This window comes from Onychostoma macrolepis, chromosome 20 (assembly GCF_012432095.1).
Source record: "Onychostoma macrolepis isolate SWU-2019 chromosome 20, ASM1243209v1, whole genome shotgun sequence".
NCBI classification, from domain to species: domain Eukaryota; kingdom Metazoa; phylum Chordata; class Actinopteri; order Cypriniformes; family Cyprinidae; genus Onychostoma; species Onychostoma macrolepis.
The window spans coordinates 24,410,554-24,412,590 of NC_081174.1; positions in this window are offsets into that span (position 1 = coordinate 24,410,554).

Below are 2,037 nucleotides of genomic sequence, written 5' to 3' on the forward strand. Positions count from 1 at the left end.
AACAAGGTGAGTTACATCACCAGTTTTCCTCTTTATGATCTAGCTATAGATCATAATGCTATGGATATTTAAATCACATATCATATCATCATACATATAAACCTCATTATGAATGCTCTGTGTAAAAATATAAAGGATTCACAGGACAACAATCATTTCTAAGATGCAAAAATGTTTGTGTGTGTGTATTATTATTTGTGTCAATGAATGTTAAATGACATGTTATATGAAGGAACAGGGATGTCAAATTAAAGGGCCTCGTACTAATGTTTCATTTTGTTACGTCACTCCACTTCTGAGTCTAGTATCCATGTTTAACATTGGCACTTCTGCTAAACATCTCTGGAATGTTGTGCTTGAGGAGTCTATGATTTTGCAAAGTAGGCCATGTTCCTGGATCCAACATCCTAGATGGCCCTGGAAAAACATTCCTATCCAATCCAACAAAAGATCATGTCTGCTAGGCAAAATCACAGCATGGTTGTTTAAGTAAATTGAAATAAAAAGAAGGAAACTTCTGCAGCAAAACATATTCTTTATTCCAACTCAATTAAACTTGTTATTTAGTTAAATGAAATTTTCATCTTCCAAATGTATACAATACCAGTGATTGATTCAATCAAGCACATCTTCATATTTAATTGATGTAAACATTCTATTTGACTTACGAATTAAAGATTCTTGCATCCAAGCACATAAAATTACTCCATGTAACTTATGTCATGTAATATTATGTAATATGATCCAAAAATGAGTGTACACAGATGCAGTAAAGAACTTACAGACTACAATACAGATGTGTTTATAGAAACAATCCTTTTCACCACTGCAGAAAAAGAAGCATGGTGTTTATACACGTAATAATGTGTTTACATATTTCTGCTTCATGAAGAGAACCTCCATTTAGTTATATTGTCTATAAACTTTGTCTTTACTCCGTCCATTTCGTGCACAAGATGTTTAACTGTAATATATGACTGCAGTCACGTACAGCAATACATTTTGTTTATTTCATACATCCTGAAAATGATAAAGTCTCTCAGTCTGGGAAAGGAATTTCCACAACCTCATGCTTTCTGATATATATCATCTCTATTATGCCATCAGTTATACAAGAGGTTGAGCCTACAAAATGGTAATATATATTAAAACTAATATCCTAAATTACCTTTAGCGTTGTATGATTTTCTGGTTTCCTTTAGAGGGATATAGTATTTGCCTGTGTCCAAGTCACTGTTTAACATTCACCATGATGCTCCAAACCTCTGAAGCTCAGCCCAGGATATGCAGTTGATCTCTGCAACTCTTATATCAAGACCGTCAACAAGGCTCTAAAGCAGCAGCACAGCCCTCTGAACATGAGCGTCTATCTATGCTTGTATTTTACTGTACAGGGTCCGTCTGGCTGCTGGGTTCCCACCAAATGCAGAGGGCTCTGCAAGAACCAGATGCATATATTTATCAAATACAGTGACCACATAAATAAAATTTACAATGCTATTAAGTATATTCTATCTAAGTAATCAGATTGCATATTTCTAACTATTTTTGGTTTTATCCAAATATCTATATATCTAATGCAATACTGTTCAAAATTTGGGGTTGGTAAGATATTTTAAATGTTTTTGAAAGAGGTCTCTTTATTTGATAAAGGTTTTAAAATGTAATTCATTTCTGTGGCAAAGCTGAATTTTCAGCAGCCATTACTCCAGTCTTCAGTGCCACATGATCCTTCAGAAAGGAATCTAATATGCTGATATGCTGCTCAAGAAACATTTCTTATTATTACCAATGCTGAAATCATTTTTTCAAGACAGTTTGATGCATATAAAGTTCAAAAGAACAGCATTTATATGAAATAGATTTTTTTGTAACATTATAAATGTCTTTTGATCAATTGAATGCATCCTTGCTGAATAAAAGTATTAATTTCTTTCCAAAAACAAACAATTTTATTTTTTTACTGACCCCAAAAATTTAATCAGTAGTGTATTTATTTATTTATTTGGATCACATACTAAAAAAGATAAAGTCTCT